This window comes from Herpailurus yagouaroundi, unplaced genomic scaffold (genome assembly GCF_014898765.1).
Source record: "Herpailurus yagouaroundi ecotype Mexico unplaced genomic scaffold, PumYag 215, whole genome shotgun sequence".
Taxonomy (NCBI): Eukaryota; Metazoa; Chordata; class Mammalia; order Carnivora; family Felidae; genus Herpailurus; species Herpailurus yagouaroundi.
Genome location: NW_024412446.1, coordinates 1,223,380 through 1,250,062, shown reverse-complemented (window position 1 = coordinate 1,250,062; position 26,683 = coordinate 1,223,380). Strand labels below are relative to the sequence as shown.

The window sequence follows — 26,683 nt, the reverse complement described above, 5'->3', positions numbered from 1 at the left end:
TCATTGGATTGTGCCGCTTCCCTTTGACCCTTTAACGCCATACCCCTTCGGTAAATAGGAAATAGGAAATACTTGCTTCCCCGTCTCCCTGTAGGCCCAGTGGGGTTTAGTAAAATTGCGCCTGACATGTAATACACTAGATGCTGCTGAAAGCCACGTGCTTATTGTAAAACAATTACTAGGAACTGGGAACCACAGTAGATCAAGGACAAGGCTGCACTTTCACGTTTATGTGTTAATGGGGGAGCCCAAGGCCTCCGGCAGGTGGGGTGAGTGTTGCCCTTTGAACACGGCATGACTTACAAGGGATTTCAGGTATCTGCTGGACGCTCTGGGCTGTTGATTTGATCACAGACACCACATCCAAAGAGGTAAGTAAAGCAAAATCTAAAACATTTGAAAAAGGAAAGCAGAGTTGTGTCTTTGCAGTTTTCTCACGCCGCTGTTTTAAAGTGATTTCTTGGGGCGCCTGGGTGGCCCAGTCGGTTAAGCGTCTGACTTCAGCCAGGTCACGATCTCGCGGTCGGTGAGTTCGAGCCCCGCGTCAGGCTCTGGGCTGATGGCTCGGAGCCTGGAGCCTGTTTCCGATTCTGTGTCTCCCTCTCTCTCTGCCCCTCCCCCGTTCATGCTCTGTCTCTCTCTGTCCCAAAAATAAATAAAAAAACGTTGAAAAAAAAATAAAAAAATAAATAAATAAAAAATAAAGTGATTTCTTGGTTTCCTCCTTGTTCGTGTGACCACTAGATGGCGCACACGTTACAAAACAGTATCTGAAGTGGGCGCTGCTATCACTTGGCAAAGGGAATCAGAAGTAGGGTGGCCAGATTTAGCAAATGAATGAATGAATGAATGAATAACTCCCAATTAAATTGGAAGTTCAGACAAACACATATTTCATGGGCTACCCCACTTATACTAAAAAAAAGCACTGTTGTTTTATATGAAATTCAAATTTAACTGGGTGTCCTGTATTTTGTCTGGCAATCTTAATCAGTGGGGTACTTTCGGGAATAAGTAGGTAATCCAGTGGTGCTCAGTTTTTTCAGATACTAGTTTTTCGGTGGCATGGTTGAAGGAATCCAAAGATTCAAAGCAACGTGAAACAAGGTAGCAATGATTAGAGCATAGTCACAAGGGTTATAGTGCAGCAGTGTCTTCAGGGTCCAAAAAGCCCTGACAGTTAACCCTTTACTTCCTGGTTTGTCCCATATCATTGGGTGAGTCCAGCTGTTCCTGCCCTAACCACAGCTCTTCAGTCATCAAGGCAAGTTCTGGAATAATCCCAGCATTCACTCTTGCTTTCTTTGGCAATGGCTTGAGTGTGGCCTTGCCCTACGCCTCCTTGCTCTTAAAGTAAGCTGGACCTACATTACTTAGAGAAACACAGTCCCAGTGTTCACCTTGACAGAGAGTGGCATAGATAGTCACTTGTGAGAAAAGGAAGTTTTACATGTTAAGCAGAATTTGATGGCAGACACGTAGCGGTTGGTGCTGTGCCTCCTGCCAAGCTGACATCCCTTGGCCAGCCTCACATTCAATACCTCATGGAGAAGAAAAGGCAGAAACACCTGCATTCTGAGCTCTTTCTTTTCATTCTTTTTAATGTTTGTTTATTTTTGAGAGAGAGAGGGAGCCCACGTGGGAGGGGCAGAGAGAGAAAGGGAGAGGGAGAGGGAGCGAATCCCAAGCAGGCTCCTTGCTGGCAGAGCAGAGTCCAATGCGGGGCTCAAACTCACAATCCGTGAGATCATGACCTTAGCCGAAGTCAGACGCTTAACCAACTGAGCCACCCAGGTGCCCCTCTGAGCTCTCTCTTGACATGAATTGGCTAATCTCCCTGCTTGACCACAAGTCTCCTACAGGAAGGGTCTGTCCTTATAGCATCTGGCACAGAGAAACGCTGAAGGCAGACCTCGAACTCAGGGCACTGCACCCTGAATCAGTGTTGTCTTCAACACACTTTCCAGACAGATCAGTTGCCCCAGTTTGTGATCCAAGTTGTAGTGCACCTGCTCTACCTGTAGGACGACTGGGTCCCTGGGAAGGAGAAGAAGACCGAAAGAAAGGAAATGGAAAAGCAAAAGTTAGCAATAGTTTGCAAAAGTTAACCTTAAAGGCTATGCAGCTAGAGCCTGCTCTGATCACTAATTCTTCTCTACTGGGGGGGAGAGGAAGACCTGATGGCCAGAAAATCTGTCTCAGACCCACTGTTAGGATCTTGCTTCTTTCTCCTGCAAAATGAATGCTTGCAGGAGTCGATACACGAGAGAGCACAATCCAGTCTCTTTTTTTCTCCCCGCCCCAACTCTTTCCAAGATCTCTTTCTTCCTAACAGCTTTACTGAAACACAATTTGCACATTTTTCAATGTGCACTTTCGTGTACAGTTCAGTGGCTTTTGGTATATACACAGAGTTGTGTGACCAACAGTGCAATCAATTTTACCACGTTTTCATCACCCCAGAAAGAAATCCCACCCCCATCAGTGGCCACTCCCCATTGCTTCCCAGTCCCCACCCCCAGCCCCAAGCAACAGCTAACCTACTTTTTGTCTCTATAAATTGGCCTACCCTGGACATGTCATATAAATGGAATCACATGTTATGTGGTCTTTTGCGTCTGGCTTCTTTCCCTTAGTATGATGTCAAGATTCACCCAAGTTGTAGCACGCGTCTGTACTTCATTCTTTTTTCTGCTAATATTCCATGTAGGGATACACCACATTTTATGTACCCATTTATTGGTTGATGGATGTTTGGGCTGTTTTCACGTTGGGGCTTTTACGAATAATGCTGCTATGAACCTTCATGGAGCGCACAGTCCATTCCATGACTCTGCTCCAGGTCTTATAGACACATTGAGAAGGGTCAACTGTCTTTCTTTGTTCTAGAAACTCATTCACAATAGGGCAGCTCCACGGGGATGCTGCCTCCAAAGTAAGAACAAAAAGAGAATATATATTTAACTGGGGGAATATGTATTTAACTCGATGGCATCAGGCTTTGGCTCACGGCAGGATCTCATGGTTCATGAGTTCAAGCTCTGCGTCAGGCTCTGTACTGACAGCTCAGAGCCTGGAGCCTGCTTTGGATTCTGCGTCTCTCTCTCTCTCTCTCTCTCTCAATCTCTCCTTCCCCACTTGTGCTCTCTCTCTCTCTTTCAAAAATAAATAAACATCAAAAAAAATTAACTGGGGGAGAGGAGACACTGGGCAGGAGGGCTCTTCTGGGTAGATTCTTGCCAGGTTATATGAGTTCTTGGGCTCTGAGGAGTTTAGGGAAGATTGCGAGGTTTTCCATCTGCAGAATGGGTACATGATTCCTTTGCTTCCTCCAGTCTATAACTAACACATCCACATCTAAGAAAATTTGGGTCCTAAAGTAACACTATGTTTAGACAGCTTTGTAAGAATGGTCAGACAATGGCATCTTTGGGAAATTTTTGCCCTCTGAGATATCCTGAATTCCTTAGGTCAACACATGGATAAACATGAAAAAGAAAAGAGGCTGCATTTTTCAGATTTTCCTCACCACTTTCAAGGCATAATGGTCCTAGAGAGGAAGCCAAGCACTCCTCTTTCAGAGGGGAGAGAGGGGAGAGGGATCAAGATTGACTGAAGTGAGTCATCCTTACTCCCCTGCTGAGATATTCGTCCCCTGGGAACTCTGCATGGATTCATTCCACACAACTTACTGAGCACCTTCTGTGTGCCAAGTGCTGCAGATAAAAATACCACATCATTTTGCAAGTGAGGAAACTGGGGCTCAGAGTTCCCATAGCAAATGATGCTAGCAAATGATTTTACCTAAGTCTGACCACGGAGCGGCCATTATGGAAACGTCAACAATGATTAAAATGCAGTCGCTACTCTCCAGCAGATTATAAGCTAGTGAGGAGAACAGATACATAAGTAAAAAATGAAAAAGAGACAGATCGGTACCAGAGGTGAGAAGCATAGAGAAATCATGGGGTTTAAAACCAAGGGCACTGCAGCCAGTGGTGGGTAGGAGAACACATAGTTTCCCCAAGAAAATGAAGTTTGAAAAACAAGGAAGAATCTACCAGGGAAAGGAGGGAAAGATGAGTTTCCTTGTAGAGAGAGAGCAGTAGCTACAAAGGATTTGCTATAACAGATAGCTTTAAGAAGTCTGTAAAAATATCAGCGATTGTGGCTAAAATTAACAACACAGGAAACAACAGATGTTGGTGAGGATGCAGAGAAAGGGGAAGCCTCTTACACTGTTGGGGGGAATGCAAACTGGTGCAGCCACTCTGGAAAACAGTATGGGGGCTCCTCAAAAAGTTAAAGATAGAACTACCTTATGATCCAGCAGTTGTACTACTAGGTATTTACCCAAAGGATACAAAAATCCTGATTTCAACGGGTGTGTGCACCAGTGTGCAGCATTATCAACGATAGTCGAGTTATGGAAAGAGCCCAAGGGTCCATCAGCGGATGAATGGATAAAGAAGATGTTGTATATTACACACACACACACACACACACACAGTGGAATATTACTCAGCCACCAAAAGAATGAAATTTTGCCATTTGTAACAACATGGATGGAGTTAGAGTGTATTATGCTAAGCAGAATAAGTCAGTGAGCAAAAGACAAATACCATATGATTTCACTCTTAAATGTGGAATTTAATGGGAATGCAAGCTGGTGCAGCCACTCTGGAAAACAGTATGGAGGTTCCTCAAAAAATTAAAGATAGAACTACCCTACGACCCAGCAATTGCACTACTAGGCATTTATCCACGGGATACAGGTGTGGTGTTTCAAATGGACACATGCACCCCCATCTTTAGAGCAGCACTATTGACAATAGCCAAAGTATGGAAAGAGCCCAAATGTCCATCGATGGATGAATGGATAAAGAAGATGTGGTATATATACATGTATATACATATATATACACACACAGTGGAGTATTACTCAGCAATCAAAAAGAATGAAATCTTGACATTTGCAACTACGTGGATGGAACTGGAGGGTATTATGCTGGGTGAAATTATTCAGAGAAAGACAAATATCATATGACTTCACTCATATGAGGACTTTAAGAGACAAAACAGATGAACACAAGGGAAAGGAAACAAAAATAATATAAAAACAGGGAGGGGGACAAAGCATAAGAGACTCATAAATATGGAGAACAAACAGAGGGTTACTGGAGGGGTTGTGGGAGGGGGGATGGGCTAAATGGGTAAGGGGCATTAAGGAATCTACTCCTGAAATCATTGTTGCATTAGATGCTAACTAATTTGGATGTAAATTTAAAAAAATAAAATTAATTATTATGTTGAGAAAAACCCTTTATTTTATCAAATATTACATGGTAAAATTTATGTTTAATAAAATCTTTGGGGGGCGCCTGGGTGGCGCAGTCGGTTAAGCGTCCGACTTCAGCCAGGTCATGATCTCGTGGTCCGTGAGTTCGAGCCCCGCCTCAGGCTCTGGGCTGATGGCTCAGAGCCTGGAGCCTGTTTCCGATTCTGTGTCTCCCTCTCTCTCTGCCCCTCCCCCGTTCATGCTCTGTCTCTCTCTGTCCCAAAAATAAATAAACGTTGAAAAAAATTTTTTTTAAATCTTTGGTAATATTTGGCCTCACTCAATATAAAAAATGACATTCTTTTAAATTTACTTATATTAGGAAGAAGACAATTTTGACAAATAAAATATTGTATTATTCTTGGTTTGGTCATGATGTACATGAAAATATGGAAAAAAACCTTGAATTACTAGCTTAGTATTAAATGCAGGTAGAAACTTTAAAAAATGTGTAATTTAAGAAACAAAATGGGTGAACATAGGGGAAACCATAAAACAGATTCTGAACTATAGAGAACAAACTGAGGGTTGCTGGAGGGGAGGTGGGAGGGGGCATGGGCTAAATGGGTGATAGGCATTAAGGAGGGCACTTGGGATGAGCACTGGGGGTCATATGTTAAGTGATGAGTCACTAAATTCTACTTCTGAAACTAATATTACACTGTATGTTAGCGAACTAAAATTTAAACTGAAGCTTGAAACATTAAAAAGGAAGAAGAAAACCGGTGATGGGAGCAGTGGGTATGAGTGGCCATCCAGAGCGGTAAGAGACGACAGAGGTCAACCACAAAGGGATTTTTATATCACACGGAAAGATGGCTTTTATTCTGAAACTTATGGGGGGGCCATGAAGGCTTTTAAACTGAAGGGGGAGGTAATCTAAAATTTTACCAAGTGTACTTGAACAACATTGTGGAAAACGGATTGGAAGGAGCACGAGTAAAAGCTAAAAATACTCCCAAACCTTGTCCAAACCGGCTCCATTCTGAACCACTTGTCTGGAAAAGACACACTGTTTTCATGGTGGCTTTTCGCTTCACTGTCCTCCTGGGTGGGCCCGTGTCTTCCTCTTCTTGTCCTTACCCCATTGGAGTAGACCGCCATGTAAAAACCCTAAGGAAAGAAAGTTGCTTCACAGGTAAAATTTCTAAGTTCTTGTAAGTCTGAAGTGTCTTCATTCTGCCTTTACTCCTGACAGAAAGAGTTCCAGGCTGGAAAACAGCTTTCCTCAGAACTTTGTGGGCATGGCTTTATTGTCTTGTGGTGATACCAGTCTGGTTGTCTTTCCTTTGATTTCACGTTTGAAAGAATTCTCTTGTGCTTCACACCCTCTGGAACACTATACTTCGGCTGCACTGGCCATTTTGTGCCTCTTCCTGGAATTTTCTTCCCCAACTTTGCTCATCACTGGCATTATTTCATTCAGGTCTGAGCTCAAATGTCCGCTCTCAGAGAGGCCTCCCCTTAGCAACCTCGCTACACCAGCAAATACTAGAGGTGCAAAACAATATTTATCAAGTTAATTAAAAATACTTAGTTATTTCCAACTAGGATTCTGTGAAAATATTTCAGAAAGGAGGTAGTATTTGGACCAGGCCAAATTCACGATCTAACTTATGTTTGATTGGCTCTCTGTATGGAGAAAAGGTGAATCTCAAATCCTTACCTCATATAATACACAGAAATGTATTCAGATTTATTCAGATGCCTTTTAAATCTAAATGAAAAAGAAAACTAATAAATATTCTAGAATAAAAACATAACATGTCTGTCTTCATCACCTTGGAGGATGGTAGATTCTTTTTTTTTTAATTAATTTATTTTTTAATTTGCATCCAAGCTAGTTAGCATGTGGTGCAACAATGATTTCAGGAGTAGATGCTTTAATGCCCCTTACCCATTGAGCCCATCCCCCCTCCCACAACCCCTCCAGTAACCCTCTGTTTGTTCTCCATTTTTTTTTTAAATTTTTTTTTTCAACGTTTATTTATTTTGGGGACAGAGAGAGACAGAGCATGAACGGGGGAGGGGCAGAGAGAGAGGGAGACACAGAATCGGAAACAGGCTCCAGGCTCTGAGCCATCAGCCCAGAGCCCGACGCGGGGCTCGAACTCACGGACCGCGAGATCGTGACCTGGCTGAAGTCGGACGCTTAACCGACTGCGCCACCCAGGCGCCCCTGTTCTCCATTTTTAAGAGTCTCTTCTGTTTTGTTCCCCTCCCTGTTTTTATATTATTTTTGCTTTCCTTCCCTTATGTTCATCTGTTTCGTCTCTTAAAGTCCTCATATGAGTGAAGTCATATATTTGTCTTTCTCCAACTGACTAATTTTGCTTAGCATAAAACCCTCTAGTTCCATCCACGTAGTTGCAAACGTCAAGATTTCATTCTTTTGGCTTGCCGAGTAATACTCCACTGTGTGCATATATATATATATATATATATACATATATATACACATATATATATACATACACACACACACACACACACACACACACACACCACATCTTCTTTATTCATTCATCCGTCGATGGCCATTTGGGCTCTTTCCATACTTTGGTTATTGTTGATAGTGCTGCTATAAACATGAGGGTGCATGTGTCCCTTCGAAACACCACACCTGTATCCCTTGGATAAATGCCTAGTAGTGCAATTGCTGGGTCGTAGGGTAGTTCTATTTTTAGTTTTTTTGAGGAATTTCCATACTGTTTTCAACAGTGGCTGCACCAGCTTGCATTCCCACCAGCAGTGCCAAAGTGATGGAATATGGCAGATTCTTAACCAGGACACCAAAAGGTACTAGTCACTAAAATAAAACAGTAAACTGGACTGGATTAAAACTTAAAGCTTCTGTTCATCAAAAGACACCCTGAAGACAGTGAAAAGGCACGTGAGAAAAGATATTTGCAATATATGGTACAGAAACTCATTTTCTGAGTAAAGAACTTTCACAATTAATAAGAAAAAAGGAAAGCAACACAATAGAGAAGTGGACAAAAGATTTGAACAGACACTGTCCCAGAGAAGATATCCAAGCAGCCAATAAACATATGAAAACAGTGCTTAATTTCACTGTTCACCAAGAATGCAAGTTAAAAGCGCAATGCAATACCACTATGTGTTCACAGGCGTTGAACAGACACTGCCTCAGTCTATTTGTGCTGCTATAACCAAATACCATAGGTGGAGCGGCTTATAAACAGCAGACATTCATTTCTTACAGTTCTGAAGGCTGGGAAGACCAACCATGGAGGCACAGATTTGGCGTATGGTGAGGACACACTTTCTGGTGCATAGACTGTGCTTTCCAGCTATAACCTTCCATGGTGGCAAAGGACGAATCTGGGGCCTCTTTTATAGGGGCACCTGCCATCACCTCGTAAAGTCCCTACCTCTAAATACTGTCACATTGAGGATTAGGTTTCAACAGATGAATTGAGGTGGGGGAGTGCATTAGGATGATAATATTCACCACACATGGCTAAAATGAAAAGGAGAAAAAATGTGGGCAAGTGGTTGGGACTCTCCTATCCTGTGGGAAGTAGGTATATTTATCAATCCCTCTGGAAGTAGCCTCTGAGGCTACATAGACGTACATCCTATGACTTAGCAATCACACTCCTGGGTTAATACCCAATAGAGTTGTGTGCATATATTCATCAAAAGATATTTACAAAAAGAATGTTCACAGCAGTGCTGTTAGTAAGAGCCTAAAACAGGAAACTGCCTAAATATCCCTCAACAGTAGAATGGATAAATAAATTGTGCTACAGTCATAAAATGAAATGCTACTTAGCAATGCTAATAAATGAACTATTATTACACGTGAAAACATGAATGAACCTCATAAACATATTTAGTAAGGGAAGCAACGTGCAGAAGATTTTGTAGTTTACGATTCCATTTATATCAATTCAAAAACAGGCAAAACTAACCTATGAGTTTAAAGATAGTTATCATTGCTTTCTACTGAGGCTTGGGGGGGAATGAGGGACTGTGTAGCAGTGGGAGAGGACACCAAGAGATTTCTGGAGTGCTGATAATGTTTTAGCCTTTTATCTAGGTGCTGGTCACATAGGTGTATCCACTTTGTGAAAATGCATCAATGTGTATACCTACCATTTGCACACTTCTCCGTATGCGTGTTATATTTCAGTTAAATGTTTGCCAAAAACATTATTGTTTTGGGGACTGAATAAGATAATAAAGTAAAGAACTCAGTTCAGTGACTATCATGTGACAACCACCCACTAAATGCTTGTTGTTAAATTTCATAGTATAGTGACCAGTGACCATGATGAGCCAAAGTGAGACATTCATTTAGCAGTACAAAAAGTAAATTAAAAAAAAAAAACTGGATCACACCCAGAAAGATGGCTATCATCAGTCAAAAGCAAAAAAACAAGCCAAAACACTAGAAAATAAGTCTTGGCAAGGATGTGGAGAAATTGGAAACATCGTACAATGTGCATGGGAATGTAAAATGGCACAGCCACTGTGGAAAGTGGATGGCGGATCCTCAAAAAATTCAACATGGAATAGCAAATGACCCAGCAATTTCACTTTCGAGTATACACTCAAAAGAACTGAAAACAAGAACTCGAACAGAAATTTGCACACTAAAATGCAAAGCAGCATTGCTCACAGCGGTGACCAAAAGCTGGAAGCAACACAGATGCCCACCAGTGGATGAACAGATAAACACAATGTGGGATATACATACGACGGAATATTATTCAGCCTCTAAGAGGAATGAAATTTTGACACAGGTCACAGCCTGCATGAATCCTGAAGACACTATGCTAAGTGAGATAAGCAAGACACAAAAGAACAAATATTGTTACAAAAAAAAAAAATCCTTTCCCCACTGCTCTGAATATTATCTTTGTCATAAATTAATAAATTAACTGACCTATGCATGTCAGCCTATTTCTAGACTATTCTTTTAGTCTATTTGTCTATCCTTGGGCCCAAACCATACTGTTTTAGATGCTGTAGACTTAGAGTAAGTCATGTTATAAGGCAGTATGATCCTTCCAGCTCTGTTCTTGACATTGTCTTGGCCATCCCTGTCCCTTTTTATTGCCTTATATATTTTAGACTCACTCTGCTCATCAACTTCCATGTTTTTTTAAAAATGCTGGGATTTTGTTTGGGATTACATTAAATCTATTAATCAATTTGAGGAGAATAACAACCCTTTGAATTAGGAACTATTATTATCCCCATTACAGAGACAAGAAATCTGAGGTTTGGAGAGTGTGAATAACTTGCCTGAAGTCACATGGCCAGGATTTGAATCCAACGCTGTGCTTTTCTGTGTCTGACTTCAGAGCCTTCACAATGAATCACTCCTTCCAAGTAGACAAGTATTTCTACGACTTCTGTCACTATGTGGATATTCAGTCTCGAGAACAGAGATTGTGCCATCCATGTTTGTATCTCCTTAGCTCCTGGATAGTGCCCAGGACCAAACTCATTAAGTGATCTGTTAAATCAGTGAATGAATAAGAATCACTGGTTTCTGAGAACATAATTCCATGCTGACAGATAAATGTATTGTGCTTACCCCTTAGACACAAACACCCAAAGTGAACAGGCAAAACTACATCCACTAAAGCAACATGTTTGTTTTGTTACATTTTAACTCCTAAGTGCCTAAGTCTTACCACAGTAAATCAGATCCAGTGTAGATAGAGTTCTATCCCTGAAGGTGATATCCAAGGACAGGTGTTGGTTGGGAACGCTCACCATCCTTAACATTCACGTAACTGCTGTGCCTTCCTGCAGACCTCTATCCTGCTTGCTCTCCTCCTGATCCAGCTGCCACAATGTTGCTGGATTGCACACTAACAGCTTATGCAGCCATATGATCTGTGTTGCTGGGTGGAAGGGGAGTTTGTTGGATTTCCACTGCTCTGCACCCACTTCCCTTCCGGAATAGCAGCCTTGTTTCCTTTGCTGGAATTATCTCTTCTGTGCCAAGCATAGTCTGCTGGGGCCTATCTACCCCCAGGTGGGCAAGTGACCTGAGCTTGACCAATCTGATGTTCCTTCCCTGGGTGCAGGATCTTGAGCAGAGAGCAAATAAGCAGGGATTGGCTGGCTGCAGCGTGGACCAGCTGGCTCCCCCAAGGGGGTCGCTGTTGATGTTTCTCAGCCATGAACCCCAGTCTCCTGTCAATTCTCTGAGCCCCTAGTGGCCTTCCAATAAATTTCTTTTCTGCTTAAGTTAGTTTGAGTCACAACCAAAAGATTCCTAATTGATACATAATCTAATACCAGAAGCGGATGTTACGAGGCTAAGCAGAGAGATTTGGGTGAAGGAAAGAATTGGTATGAGAATTCAGTAATTCTTCTTCATGTTGTAGTAAGCAATGGGTTAACCTGTTGCCTATGAAGCCTTGAGATGCATACTGTGTGCTTCCTGAGGCTTTAACATTAAAGGATATTATAAGAAAATTTCAAATTTTGGAGTGTGCTGGTAACTTCTTCAGCAAGGTCTTCCAAGGATGATTCGATTAAACTAAACCCGATCCCATCCAACAGTAAGAGAAGGGAAGAAAATACAGATTTGCTAAGAGTTGCCTTTTTGCCAATGGTTTACAGTTACAATTGTCTGGGAATCCAGGAAAATCTCAATTCTCTACCCTCAAACCAAAGTTAGCAGAAGAAAGTTACTTGAAAGAAGACAGTTAGAAGAAGCTCCATAATAGGGACAGAGACACCAAGCAGGAGGGGTCTCTCCCAGGCACCTCCTGATGCCACAAAGAAGTCAGCACGCCCCTTGGGAAGATGCCACAGGAAGTAACCAGTGAACAACACAACAGCAGTCAGTGCTCCACTGGGACCACGGAGCCAGCATGCCTGGGTTTGCATTGCTGCCCCACTGCGTGACAACAGATTCTTTACTGCTCCATGACCAGTGTTTGCAAAGGGGAGATGATAATGGTTCCTGTCTCATAGGGTTGCCGTGAGGATGCAGCCTTTAGAACAGTGCCGCCCCATAGTAAGCAATCAATAAATGTTGCTTCTAACATTTTAGTTGTTATTGCAAAGAAAGGGTCATCCGTGTCATCCCCACCTAGCCTGGTGTTCTAGATTATTCTCAAGTAGAGGCCAAGACAGATACTAAAGGATGGCCAGAGTACCTGGGCCTATTGCCAGGCCACAGCTGTCCCCAGGCAGTTCTAGTTGAAAGCCTATGGCATGGTAAGATCCCTGACTCTTGTTACCATCCATGGCATTTGCCAGAAGCGATAAAGCAGGATCCCATTCACTTTTTAAGGGCATGATTTTGCCAGAGGAACAAGCCTGGTCCACGACAGTCTACAATGGTGATTTCCAGGCTCCCAGACTCACAGCAGCAGGAAGAGAGCTGATAGAACAGTGCAGCTCCCAAAAGGGGCACCATCCTTGATGCACATGTCTTGTGGTCCGTGAAGGTTAACACAGGAGGGAATTCCCCAAAGAGACAGCAGGGGCCACAGAGGGCAAAGGGCAAAGGGGAGCCTTCCAGAGGACAGCACTAGGGAGGACGGGTACTTGTTTCGAGGAAGGACATCCATGTGATTTCTGGCAGAATATGACAGGGTGACCATTGACAGTTGTATCCTGTCCTTTCTTTTCCAAATGAGAGTTTTTAGTGCAATTACCCTGTTCTCCATTGCTGTTTACTAAATGCATCAGTGGTGATTAAATTTACCACTGAGCCTCACTGGACCACATAGGACCATAGCAGCTCCCTTCACGAGGACCATGAATCACCTAGAGAACCAGACTACATGAAATCATGGCTTGTCTGTTTTGGAAAAAGAGTTCATAGAGGGAGTGGGGATTTTTTGAGGTGTATTTATGGGGATGCAGGTGGGTGTGGATATTGGGCAGTTAAAGGGGGTGGACTGTACTAGTTGGGTGTTTGTGCAACTTGGCATTTTTTCACTCTTCTGATAAAGTAACGCCTCCAAATGTGGTTTGGTTGGCATCATGATCCTGCTTCCAGATCTAGGGATGGTCCTTGATTCTCTTCAGCCAATCAGCATATCTGATCCCCTGGCTGTGGAAAGAAAGCCAGTGAAATTGGCTAACTCTGGAAAAGAAAAGAGTCCCTCACTCCTCCCCCTCCATCTCTCTTTAATGGAAATTGGGAGAAAGGAACTCCCCTCCTCTGGATGGCATCTTGTCAAGATGTGACATGTGCAGTCACTGTGGGGGCTGGGGAGGAGCTGGTCCTTCGTGATGTCGAACCTCATCCTCACTTGAATCCATCCTTTTCAATTACATAAGTCAATTGCGGTTTTAGCCAGTTTAAGTTAGGAGTTCTGTCACTTATAGCGTAAGGGGTTCTAACAAGTACACTAACTAGCAGGATTGGTGCTTTTATCTTTTAATAACAAGAGCTGTTATTTGTCAAGGGCTTTATGGTTTACAAAGCATTTGCATGGACAGTTCTCTTGATCTCATCACCTCCCCTGCAGGGCAGGCAGACCAGACGGTACATTATCTATCTATCATCCACCTTGTACTAGATGAGGAGACTGCGTTGGAGAGATTCTACTTTGCCCAAAGACGCCCAGCCAGTAATTAGAGGAGCTGCACCTTGAACCCAGGTCTGGTTCCAGGAAAAAAGTCTCATGCTGCAGCAGGGTCGTGCAGAAGCCGTCACCGAAACACAGCAAGTCAAATGAGACGGACACGTACCCAACCCACCTGACTTCTTCTTAGCCTCAGATTCTCGGTGGCAGTGCCTGGGTTTCAGATCCTTGAACCCCAGCAGTGGTTGCTTCTGCGGGAGGGGAAGTGACTCCGTTTGAGATATCTCTGGTGCAGTCAAGCGGGAGGTCATTTTCCCTTGTGGTTTCATTGATTTTATGAGGAGGGAGTCTGTGATCTTAGTTGGAAATATTTATGTTTGAAGGAGAGAAACTTAGGGGACTCAGTTGTGTCTGTAGGCCAGTCACTCCCAGGGACCTTCTTAATTTAGTGATTCCTCCCCTCCAGCCCCCTCCCTCTGTCCGTCTTCCACGGCAGGATTGAGCAAGCGATGTATTTATGAGACTGGAGCTCCAGAGCCCACGTGGGGGAGTAAATTACAAGTGAATGTACCTCCAGGATGGGGCAGCCTCCCTTGTCCTGGTGGCACTTCAAAGCTTCCTGAAAATTCCCCAAGAACAACCAGTCTCAGCGGGGCTCTGTGCAACCCTCTGATGACTCTGCCCAGACGTTCTCCGAGATGTGCAGACCCTCATTTGTGTCCACACCCCTCTCTAGCAGTTAGCAACGCCTCTTGGCAAAAGGAGACACTGAGGCACAGGGAGGCCAAGGTTTTGAACTTAACAGGCTTGAAGGCTGAGCCCATCCTCCAGATGTCCGTCTGGGGTTTCATTTACCTGTGCTCCATACCTGAAGGGCCAGGACTGTGTCTTGTCTATCCTGGAATCCCCGTCTCTAGCACAAATATGGCAATAGCTAGAACTCAGTACCTTTTTGTGGAAAGAGTGGACAAGTTTGCTGTCCTGGTCTTTATGCCAAATTTGATTGAAGTCCAGTTTGAATTTCCAATTCATTTAGGCCACAGAGAACAAAGAATTTAAGATGCCCATAAACACTGGATAGTGTCCAAACCGATTCCTTGGTAACTTCTAGGCACCAAAATAAAAACATTTTACATTAGTAAAATTGCTCTGTAATCCACAAGGCCCTTGTACTGGTATTCTACTGTTCACAGGCAACAACCCATGAGGCTGGTGTAACTATGCCCATCTCAGAGACCAAGAAACTGACACACAGTGAGCCTGGGTAATTTGTCAAAGTCCCACAGTTGAGTGACAAATACAGGTCTCAAACCCAGATCTTTTCATTCTGAGCCCAGTATTCTTCCCACCCAAGGGGTGTATTTCTGTTCCCGCCTTCTAAGGGCACTGGAGAAGCTACTGGAGAAGAAAGAAGTTAGAATCAAGGACAGGAAGTCTCTGGTTTTGCCTGAGGCAGTGGAACAGGAAGACAAGGACTCTCCAGGCTTCTCCCATTTCCAGAGCACCTGATACATGCCAGCCCTATGCTCCACACATACCTGCTTCCAGGGGAAGACTGTCAGGCAAGCTGAAGCTTCCAGCCCCTCTCTTATGCAGACCCCCTTAACCGCCCTGGGTAAAGGGTGCCATCAATTTACTACACAGGAACACTTACTTGAAGCCCTGAGCTCATATATTTAAAAAATACATATTCGGAGGCTTACCAAATTTGACAACAGCCCTAAAAAAAATGCCTGACATTATCCACAATAAGTTGTAGAGCTGAATATAAGCTCTCAATAATAAAAACCAAATTTTAATCAACCATGCTAAAGAAAGGCCAAATTATCTTCTGACCATGGAAAACATATATTTTTAAAGATTTTATTTTTAAGTAATCTCTACACCCCATGTGGGGTTCAAACTCACGACCCCGAGATCAAGAATCACATACTGTACCAACAGAGCCAGCCAGGCGCCCCTGCCTATGGAAAATATTGCAAAATCTTTGTCATGTTGACAAGTGACGAAAAAGTATGCAGTAAAAATGTGGGGAAGACGGTATTTTAAAGAGGCATGCCTAGTGATTTTTTTAATTGTCATTTTTCTGAATTTTGTGACATTTGTGGTATTCACCTGCCTTAACATGTGGGGTTTGGGGGGGGGGTCATTTCTTAATTATTTTAAATTTCATTTTCAGTAGGTTCCACGCCCAACATGGGGCTTGGACTCACGACCTTGAGATCGAGAGTCACATGTTCTATCAACTGAGCCAGCCAGGCACTCCATTTTTGTCATTTTTAATTCTAAATAAATGTTCATTTTGTGCATTATTTACACTTGTAATTTTGCATTCTCCTTTCTTCAAGAGGGCCCTGTCAAGTTGGAAAGGTGTCAGGCCCCATACAGTTAGAGTCTGTCCCTGCATGGGTCATCTCGTTTAAATTATAAAAAAAACTCCATGGAAGAGTTACAATTCTAATTTTCATTTTGCAGATAAAGAAACTAAGGTTTAGAGATGACCGTTTTGCCCCAGATCCCAGAAAATGGAAAGGATCAAAGCCTGGTTTCCAACTCAGATTTGACTCAAAGCCCATGTTCTTCCTACTGTGTTACTATCAGTACCAGCCTTCGTGGAGATTCATTCCTGGTCCAGCCACATGATGCCTTGGGAAACTGTGGTTTGAAAATATGTCCCCAAATCCTTTGATTCTTTTTCCTCCCTGATTCCCCTCCCCTGGAGCGCGGGCTGGACTTAGTGGCTTGGCGGATTTGGAATATGGAGGAAATGATAGTGCATGACTGGGTCTTAAACAGCACTGTGGCTGCCTTCTTGCTTTCTTTCTCTTGGGTCATTCATCGCAGGGGAAGCTGTCATGTCAGGGAGGCACTCAAGTAACCTTTCAGAGAGGTCCTCATGGTGAGAAACTGAGGCCTCCAGCCAACAGCCATGTGATGGGCCATCTTGGAAGCAGACCCTCCCAGCCCCAGTCAAGCCTTCAGATGACAACAGTCCAGCAATCTCATGAGAGACCCCAACCCGTGGGAGGAGCACTGTGGCCTCAGGAATCCAAATGCCCACAGTCCTGACGGGCCCTCACATTCATCTCTCGGGTGTGTGGAAACAGGCCACACTGCATCCTCTGTGACCAGAAACTCGATCTGCATGCAGTGGGCCAATTCCATGAGGTGTGTGGATACCACAAAAATGGCACGAGACACTTGGTCTGAGAGAACGGGACATACATCTACAGAGGCTGGGGAAGCCACCCCACATGTCCTGAAGGAACCCCCATGCTTGGGCTGCTCCCTTGTGAGGGGACACCCACAGTGCTTCGTACACACAGATTTGATGGTGACTTGGAGCTGCAAGAACTGCTCCGTGGGGTTTGTTGGGGGATCCAGAGCCTGACTCAAAGTGAGGGACATTGTAGGAAGGATGCCAAGACAAGGGTTTGTAGGCTTGTCAGGCAGCCATATCTGAAACAGTCCTCTCTCTGCCACCCCCTCCCCCCCAACCCACCCGCACTTCCTCCTTGTCAAATCAGCCACACTTGCTAATAGTGAGTGGAGTGGGGTCTCCCGGAGGAAATCGGTTTCCCAGGAGGTAACCTCTTTTGATTTCAAACAAGTACATTTCCTTGTGTCCATCAAAAAAAAAAAAAACTCCACTTTTTTGATTTATCACTGGCATTCCCAGGATATGGGGTTTTCAGTGCTAAAATGGGGACAGTCCTGAGCACACGGGAGAGTTTGTCACCTATTGGCATTTAAGTAAGTGAGAAGTCATGGGGCACCTGGGTGGCTCAGTCAGCTGAGCGTCCAACTTCAGCTCGGGTCATGATCTCATGGTTTGTGGGTTTGAGCCCTGCATCGGGCTCTGTGCTGACAGCTCAGAGCCTGGAGCCTCCTTCGGATTCTGTGTCTCCTCCTCTCTCTGCCCCTCCCCCACTCTCACTCTGTCTCTCTCTCTCTCAATAATAAACATTAAAAAAAATTTAAATAAGTGGGAAGTCAAATCAATGCAGATTTTTGTAAATAAAAAATTAATGTTTGGGCATTAATTGGGTGGCTCAGTTGGTTAAGTCTCTGACTTTGGCTCAGGTCATGATTTCACAGTTCGTGGGTTCGAGCCTGGCATTGGGCTCTGCACTGAACGGCTCAAAAGCTGGAGCCTGCTTTGGATTCTCTCTCCCACTCTCTCTGCCCCTCTCCCGCATATGCTCTGTCTCTCTCTCTCTCTCTCTCTCTCTCTCAAAAATAAACATTAAAAAAAAGAAACCTTAAAAACATTACTAATAATATTTATCACTCACCTTCAAGAGAGGTTACAGTAAGTAAAACCTTTGTACTGAATTTCTTCAGGAAAGCCTGGAGTGCTTTCAATAGGAGGAAGTGGAAGGAAGAGAGAAAAATAGAGTTATGTTTCACAGACTTATCCTCCTTGCAAGTTCACTTGTATCAGCAGCACTGGCAAGTGACAACTCACCTGAATTCAGAACTGTGCTCTTCTAGAAACACGGTAAGGTGAGAGGTAAGTTGTCCTGTGAATGCCTACAGGGGAGAACGTTATTTAATTTAAAATGCTAGCAAAGGTCTTCAAGGGACGCCTCATTTTTCACAGGCTCCAAAATCCATTGTGCAAGAAAAGTAACTTTTGTTTTTAAGTGCTTAGCTTAATTTCTATTAGGAGTCTCCATTGTAGCATGGTGTGGGAATTCGATCTTAGCCAACTCTGGAGTCCTCAACTTTTCTTCAAGGTTGTGTCTGATTTCAGGGTCTGGGGGGACCTAATGTAGCACTGAGGTGCAGGACAAGGAGGGGCACGTGCTAATACTAAGAACAAATACTTAATGAGCACCTGTGCTATGCCGGACACTAAGCACTTTACACATCCTCTCTTTTGACCTTGGATCAGTACTGATCTGAACTATTTTTTTAATATTTATTTATTCATTTTGACAGGAGGGAAGGGGCAGAGAGAGAATCCCAAGCAGTCTCCACGTCAGCACTGAGCCCGACTTGGGGCTCGATCTAATTAACCCACGAGAGCATGACCTGAGCTGAAATCAAGAGTCAGATGCCCAACCGAATGAGCTACCCAGGTGCCCTTGATCTGTGCGATTTTTATCCCCATTTTGCACATGAGGCACAGAGAAGGGAAGAGACTTACCCAGGCAGTGAGAGGCAGAGATGAGGTTTGAAACACAATGGCCTGGTTCTGGAGGCAGCGTGCCTAAAGTCATTCATTTAACAAGTTTTGATCGATCACCTATTACCCAAACCAGACCCACAGGATGGAGCAGTGGACTAAGCGGACAGAGACCCTTGCCCTCAAGTAGGCCCTGTCCTGGCCGCTATGCCTTCCTGCCTCTTTGTGGCAGCCATAAGACATCCACTTCCCATGCCGGTCCTTCAGACAGCATTTTATTTTGTTCCTATTCTAGAAGACTCTTCAGGCCCAGTGGCCCTCTTTTTACATCCACATTCCTGCTAGGGAGACGGACATTCACTGTGCTGTGTGCACTGTGCTGGCCAGAGTGGGACTTTGCAGGGCTCAGATCTCTTCTACTTTCAACCTCTCAAACCCAGAGCACTTTGCCCCCACACCAGGTCAGTGCCCAGGGAACAACTTGGCGGGTCCGTGTCAGGCACCCCAGCATGTACACCAGCCCTTCCTGCTCTGCCGTCTGACTCTACACCTTGCTGGACATCTAGCTTGAATAGGGAACAGGGTCTAGTTCTCCATTTCTCAGGGGGTCTGGCATGCTTCTTTCCACCTCCTCGCTTTCCCCTTTTCTGTGGGCCAGAAAACTGGCTCTAACTCATCCAATCTGTTCTATGTCCTGAGTTACGTCACAGCCACAGATTAGGAGTTTTAAAACCCTAAAGCCTTCTCTGCTCTCTGCAGAAAGTCTCATCCCTCCAACTGGCTGTGTGTGACTGATTCCCAATGGCAGAGGGGTCAAGCAAGGAATTGCAGAAATATCAGGGGCACGAAAGCACCGGTTAATGTTGCACAACATCTGCCTAGCATAATTTCTGCATGTCAGGCCCTGTAAATAAATAGTTTGCGTGCATTATTAATGTTCGCAAGAGCTCGGACATACACACCTCTTTGTGCCTCAGTTTACTCACTTGTAAAGTAGGGATAAAAATGGTATCCATTTCCTGGTTGCTTGGGAAGAGTGAAATGAGTTAAAAGGTTTCCAAGTGCTCAGAGCAATTACTGGAAAAGAGCAAATATAAAATGTTGGCCATTATAATTATTGTAGTAATTTCTTGTCATGTTTGTCTTTCCCTTTATATGCATTCCAGGATGAAGACACGCTTTAAAAGTTTGTGTCTGCAGGGCGCCTGGGTGGCTCAGTTGGTTGGACGACCGATTTCGCCTCAGGTCATGATCTCACGGTCTGTGAGTTCGAGTCCCGCGTCAGGCTCTGTGCTGACAGCTCAGGACCTGTTCAGATTCTGCATCTCCCTCTCGCTCTGTCCCTCCCCTGCTCATGGTCTGTCTCTCAAAAAGGAATAAACATTTAAATAAATAAACAAACAAACAAACAAATAAATAAATGTTTGTGGCTGTATCCTTAGCACATGCCAGGCTCTGACACATATTCAGTACATGTTGAATTTTAACTGAATGAACAAAATGTGGCATTTTGTTCTCTCTTAAAAGATCAGATTGGAAGTGGGGATGTCACTTGACTTCCCCTTGCCCTCCACCCTGCCCCATTCCTTGTAGGAGATTGTATTTCTTAGAATGTCAGAGCTGGAACAGATCTGGGAGATCCTGTGATCTAACCTCAGTTTACAGAGAAGGGGTTATGAGCCCCAGGAAGGAGACAGAGCATGAACGGGGGAGGGGCAAAAGAGAGGGAGACACAGAATCGGAAGCAGGCTCCGGGCTCCGAGCCATCAGCCCAGAGCCCGGTGTGGGGCTCGAACTCATGGACCGCGAGATCGTGACCTGAGCTGAAGTCAGACGCTTAACCGACTGAGCCACCCAGGCACCCCACAAAGGAGGGATTTCTAATCCAGCAGACAGGAGGAGTTTAATCACTTCTTTTGCATGGCCAGGTCAGGGTTCAAATCCCAGGCACACCATTTGGAAGTTGTATGCCCTTGGATAAATGAAGCCTCGCTGTCCTTGTTTTCCAATGGGGACTATAATACAGAATCTGCAGGAGATGTGCATGGAGGAGATGAACTGATGTGGTAATGTCTCTAGCACATCATAGAAACACTTGTTCCCTCCCTGCCTTCCCCAACTCCTGTTCTGATAGCAAACCAAAGAAACAGAAGACAGGACCCTTATTCCAGGAGGCTATCATCCAAGATACAAGTGTACGTCTTTCCAAGAATGAACAAGATGGAACAGAAATGAGCCGAAGGAAACATCAGTGCAGGGGGGAAAGTTAGTAGGATGTTTTCCGGAAGAGGCAGTCCTAGTTTTAAAGGAGAGAAATAAGGGGGCGCCTGGGTAGGCTGAGTTGGCTAAGCGTCGAACTTCAGCTCAGGTCGTGTTCTCACGGTTTGTGTGTTCGAGCCCTGTGTCCAGCTCTGTGCTGACGGCTGAGAGCCTGGAGCTTGCTTCGGATTCTGTGGCTCCCTCTCTCTCTGCCCCTCCCCCACACTTGGTCTCTCTCTCTCTCTCTCTCTCTCTTTCTCTCAAAAATAAATAAACATTAAAAAAAATTAAAGAAAGAGACAAATAAGACAGATTGCCAGAGTGTAGCACAAAGGTTTTCCAATGGGCTTTTCTGAGACACCACCTGTATAAAGTAGAACTCCCTCAGTTTCTCTCCCCGACCCAGCTTTGTTTGTCCACGGCACTCACACCGCTGACTCACTCGTCCGTCTTTCTGTAATTGTCTGCATTCCCAACTGGAATGTATGCTCCACGAGAACAGAGACTTCCTCTGTCTTGTGTTCAGCGTTCCTGTTCCTAGAACAATATCTAGCACATGACAGCTGCTCAGAAAATATTTATTGCATGAATAAGGAGTGACAAGTCACAAAGGTGGGAACCAAATGGTCTTGGGAAGGAAGGAATGATCTGACTGGCAAGAGTCTATGTTTAAAATATTGAGAAATACCATGGAAGGTCGTAAGACACTCAGGGCTGAGATTTGATCACTTCCCATGGCAGAAGGAAGGCCTGTGCTGTGGGGCTGGTGGAGTAGCTTTGCTCTCTAGAAGGCCCACATTCCTGACCTTTGGCCAGGCCCCCCTCACTCTCATACCAGCTGGTGAGCCTAGAGAGATAACCTCCCCCCACCCAAGACTTCGGGTGCCTTTAGGTCAGCCCTTCACACAGGGGTCATCTGCAGTCACCGCCTTTGACTTTGCTGAGTGTTGGCCCAGTGAGAGCAAAGTGTTGGAAAGACCGGACACTCAGAGTCCACAAAGAACATAATTGAATCACCGAGCATCTTGTTTGTGTTGGGGGGGGAGGGGAGGTAAACTCTAAGAACCTTCGCCCATAAAACTGTCTGCAGTATTGAAAACACGGTTCATAAAAACTCCCCGGTGACCAGGAATGTACCCTTCTAACGTGGGATGTGACTGAAAACATCTTGAAAACCTGAATTACCCCAGGGTCACCTACTTTGGCTGGTATACAGTAGGGGGCGCAGCTGCTACAAATGAGATTAGTTACACATTGACTCCGGCTCACTGTGTTTACAGCTTTGCACAGACACTTGGCCCTGATTCCTCACACCGAGTAGTTAGCAGGTGTGCCAGCAGAAGAACAGGGCTAAGCCAGACAGTCTGAAGGGTAACGTTTTCCTGGTTGGCATCCTATTTGACTGTAACCAGTTCTCTTTTTACAAAACCTTTTTCATCTGTATCAGTTCTCACCGTGTAAGACTAGCTTTCCTCCTGAAGACCTCACTTATCCCCAGGATCAGTGTTTGGTGTCCCGAGAATCCGTGTGTTAGAAGAAGGCTGGGCTGTCCGAAATGAGGGAGCCCAAGCCCCACCCACTGGCTTGAAGAAAATCTAGACAATAACGTCTGGAGCAAGCCCAGTCTTCCCAAGAACTGGCCTTATCGGGGCTTCAAGGGAAACCGCGCCTGGCTTCCCCTGGAAGTGATACACAGTCACTGGAGGAAGACAGCTGCGCCCCGGAAATCCCAAACAGAGGGGCTTCCGAATGCCAGCCGTTGGTAGGGATGTTTGCCCGTTTAGGGACTGGCAGATGCGCGTTCCTAAGAGCGCTGAGCTTACAGAATAAGGAATGAACAAAGGGTGCCCTCCTTACCTCCAACCCCTCACCCTCTCCTAAGCAACGAGCCCCCAGGGCTGTCTCAGCGTCACCACATCCTGCTTGGATGGCCTTGGGATGCCCAAGTCACCACATGAGTCAGGGAAGGGAACACGCAGATACTTTGCTCTTTTCTGGAGTCTTGGACCTTCAGTGTTGTTGACCAGCTTGCTTCCGGTAGCAAAGCAGAGCAGCGAACTCCCAAGAAGTTCGGGTGCTCCTCATGTCTCAAGGACTTTGAGACCCCGCATCCAGGCCGACTTGGTGTCTTAGCAAAGGGAGCAGCCAGGAGGTCCCTTCTTCCTCTTCCTCTTCCTCCCTCCACATGACTCCAGTGGATGGAGGTGCCAGAGAGGGGCTGGGAAACAAAGGTGGCTTTCACCCAGAGCCTGCTGAAAAGGGACAGTCCTGGTGGGGTCTGCAGCCCTGAAGCAGGGTGCTGTCCTGTGACTCTGGGCTCAAAAATGTGTGAAATTTCTTTTTGCTGGGTATTCTACATCAAGCGGAACCTGTTCTCAGAGAAACATTCCATTTCACAGACCCTAATGGCTTTCCTCTGTGCTGATGCATTAATGAGGCTCCGGCTCGTTCTAATCAGAAGGAAGCCATGCAGATAATTGCCTGAATTTTTAATTCAGGGTTATGATAGGGGAATCAAAGTCACACTGCAGTTGCTGAGGCTGCCTCTAGTTCCGGGCCATTGACTTTTGCAATTTTCTTTGATTTCCCCCCTCCGTCTCTTTCTCCCCACCCCCACTTCTCTCTCTCTCTCTCTCTCTCTCTCTCTCTCTCTCTGAGGCTTGGTGGAGACTGACAGTTTCGGGGTGGGGCAGGGTGGAGAAATAGAGACAGCCCTTGGGGTCTCCTATACAGTCTCTCTTCTTCCTCCTTCTCTTGTTAAATCCCTACCCCCACCCCAGGAAAGAGTAGACGCTGCCTGCACCTGTCCCCCCAGGGCTGGTTCTGGGAGAGCGCTCTCTGCAACTAGCCTCCCCACTCAGGGTCTCCATGCCCATAAGCAAAGACAGGAAATTTGCCCCAGGAGAGGATCTCCCTTGGCAATTTACTTCTCATTTCATTTCGGTTCTTTGGGGGCAGGGGAGAGAACTGCAAAGGTGAAAGGGAAAGAAATCAGGTGACCAGAGCGGCCGCGGTGTCTCCCAGTTCCCTGCAAAGGTGATTTGCGCCAGATTGGTACTGGGACGAAGGGCAGGTGAGAAGCTGGAGGAATCCAAGCCTGGGGTCTTTTCTAAATCACCTTATCTCCCACCCTAACAATCACAGGGTGCCAGAATTTCAAATTTACGCAACTCCGAGAACTTACAGGCAGTGGAAAGAGGTGAATTCAAACCGGTTGTTTTCTAGGCCACCAACCAGCACCCTGAGCAAGAACCCGGAGGCTGGTACAGAGGGAGGCCCCCTGACGCTGGCCAGTTTTCCCAGTCTCCTGGGCCTTGGAGTGATAGAGAATTTGCCAGGGCGAGAGCCAGCTCTGCTGGCTCAACTCCAGCCAAGCAAGCTGGCTTTTCCAGGAGAGCCACTGTTCCTGCAAGCAAAGGCTGTTCTCCCAGCACCTCGGGTGCTGTCAGTAGAAACACTGTGGGCACATGTTTACACTTTAAGCCGGTAGCAGCAGAGTGACTCTTCCCCTTCCAGGCTGGGCAGCTGAGTGGCTGGGCACCAGTCACGTGGCCCCTAAGAGCAGAATTTATTTCCACATCTCTGATTCTCTGTAGGTTTAGGATTTCCACTTTCAGGAGAACGAGAAGATATTGGTGCCATGACTGAGCATCTTCTAGGCACAAAAGACTTTATGCCATCCTTCCTTTGCAGCCTGCCAAGTGCCTTTGAGGAAGGGAAGGCTGCCCGTACAGATCAGGAAAATCAGGTTCACTGCAAAGAAGCAGACATTGTGCCCTCACCTTCCAGTGGAAGCTTTTGTCCTGTAGAATCCCAAAGTCCCTTTCCAGCTGCATTCTCAGGGCTTTGTGATGCTATTGCTAATGCTGTCTTTCCAACTGCTGGCCGCAGCTTCCAGAAATTATAAGGAGCAGTCGCCTTTTTCGTGCTGGTGGAATTTGACCTCCATGGGGCTTTTGTTTCCTCAATAAAATCTTGCCTCATGCTTGAACAACACCTCTCTCCCAAGAATGCCAAATCAACCATAAATATGCTCTGCAGTCATCCAAACACTAAAGGATAAAGGAGAGAAGACTAAACCCCTTAAGAACATTCCATCTCTTTCCAACCAGTGGACCTCATCTTGGTTCTGTGATATTTTCAGATACTACAGAGTATCACAAAGGATGCTTGTGAACTTCTGTTGAACTTTTAATGCAAAATCACCCTCCATTTCCTTTAAAAAAAATTTTTTTTAATGTTTATTTATTTTTGAGAGAGAGAGAGCACGAGTGGAAGAGGGGCAGAGAGAGGGAGACACAGAAGCCGAAGCAGGCTCCAGGCTCTGAGCTGTCAGCTCAGAGCCCGATGTGGGACTCGAACCCACAAGCTGTGAGATCATGACTTGAGCTGAAGTCGGATACTTTAACCGACTGAGCCACCCAGGCGCCCCTCCATTTCTTTGAATTAAACGAACACACAGACAAAAAAGACATGTGCTTTGGAACACCTGTACACAGTTAGAGTCCCATTTATGTAACCAGTCAGCAAACATTTAACGAGCACCTGCTATGTGCCAGGCTGTGCCAGGCACTGAGGTCACAGATGAAGGGCTGAGTCCTGCCCCCCCCCAGAGGTCACTGTTTAGCGGGATAGATGGACGAGTAAAGAATTTCCATGCTGGGCAAGGGCTGTGGCAGAGAGAATTACAGTACCCTATGAACACTAAAGAATCCTGAAATCAAGCCAACAAGATGATGGCTAACCTCCCACCAAATTGAGAGAAACACTACGAGTCCTTATTCCTGAGCCCAGAGTGTGGGTCCATTCCGAGTCAGAAGACTCCACTCTAAACTTTGGTCTCTTAACGATCTCAAGAACCGCTCATGGCTCCCTGGAGACCCGGGCTGCCCCCACCCAGGTCCTCTGCATTCCAGCTCCAGTCCTGTGAACCTGGAGTTAATGATTAAACTGCGCATCGGTGCCGTGGCTTCCTTGGGGTAAACTGGGCTGCTCAGCCTGGAAACTACCAAGTTCCTGGCTCCGCTCCAGCCCAGGATAGGCCAGAGACAGATCCAGTCCCCACACCCATAAGCAGCTTTTTCAAAGTTGGCTGGGGTCTCAACAGCACGTGGTCACCAAGCCTCCTGCTATAGACTTAACACGCTGTGGTATAGTAGAAAGGGGGGTGGCAAAGGAGATGGGGGTCTTGGGTACAAACCCTGGGTTGGTTACTAATCAGCTGAGTGACCTTGAGACAGTCTCCCTACCCTTCCTGGGTTTCAGGTCTACCACAACAGAAGAAGGTTGGATCAGAAAGTGCCACGTTCTCCCCCACTTCTGTGCCTTTGCACACGTTGTTACCTTTGCCTGGTACGCCCTTCCTGTCCCCTTTGCCTTCTTACTTATCCTTCAAGATGCAGCAGAAGGATCACCATC

General features: G+C 45.4%; 2 long non-coding RNA genes across 3 annotated transcripts; one reads left to right on the top strand and one right to left on the bottom strand.

Annotated features, from left to right (window-relative positions):
- LOC121017087 (uncharacterized) lies at positions 1 to 20,287 on the top strand. Its single transcript, XR_005784623.1, has 3 exons — positions 1 to 371; positions 18,220 to 18,388; positions 20,173 to 20,287. It is a non-coding gene; the product is annotated as an uncharacterized LOC121017087 (long non-coding RNA).
- LOC121017086 (uncharacterized) lies at positions 11,497 to 25,368 on the bottom strand. 2 transcript variants are annotated; one of them, XR_005784621.1, is made up of 5 exons: positions 24,450 to 25,368; positions 18,344 to 18,408; positions 14,824 to 14,982; positions 14,042 to 14,126; positions 11,497 to 13,397 (listed from the first exon to the last, which is right to left on the bottom strand). It is a non-coding gene; the product is annotated as an uncharacterized LOC121017086 (long non-coding RNA). The 2 variants fall into 2 exon arrangements; XR_005784622.1 differs by having other exon boundaries at positions 14,051 to 14,126.
- Positions 25,369 to 26,683: the final 1,315 nt, after the last annotated feature.